The following is a 427-nucleotide window of genomic DNA, read 5'->3' on the forward strand; positions in this document are numbered from 1 at the left end:
AACCTTCCCATAAACATGTTTGGCCTTAGAGCTGCCTTGTTTTTCCTCAGTTTACTCTGGTTTAGACTGGTCCAGTCTGACACACAATATGATTCACATGATGTTTGTTAATCAAATCGGAATGACACAAACAAGAGTCTCTCTCGCTTATGAGGCCAGCTCTAATGCATTATTTGATGCTCTCCTTCTGTAGAAAGACCTGTTTAACCCTAAGGCATCCAAAAGGCGCCTCAGTAAAGCAAAGTAGGAATTTTTCAAGTGAGTTCCTTCAAAAAGGTTATAATTAGTTAATATCTTACCTGCAGTAGGTCTTCCAAGTAGTATCCCAATTTATTTTATTATTTTTCTCCCTGGCAAGAGACTGAAACCAACTTGTACTCCAAAGTCATACATTTTATGGTGGTTTATGTAATGGATGCTGATTAAA

The sequence above is a fragment of the Cyprinodon variegatus genome, unplaced genomic scaffold (genome assembly GCF_000732505.1).
Source record: "Cyprinodon variegatus isolate N-32 unplaced genomic scaffold, C_variegatus-1.0 Scaffold385, whole genome shotgun sequence".
Taxonomy (NCBI): Eukaryota; Metazoa; Chordata; class Actinopteri; order Cyprinodontiformes; family Cyprinodontidae; genus Cyprinodon; species Cyprinodon variegatus.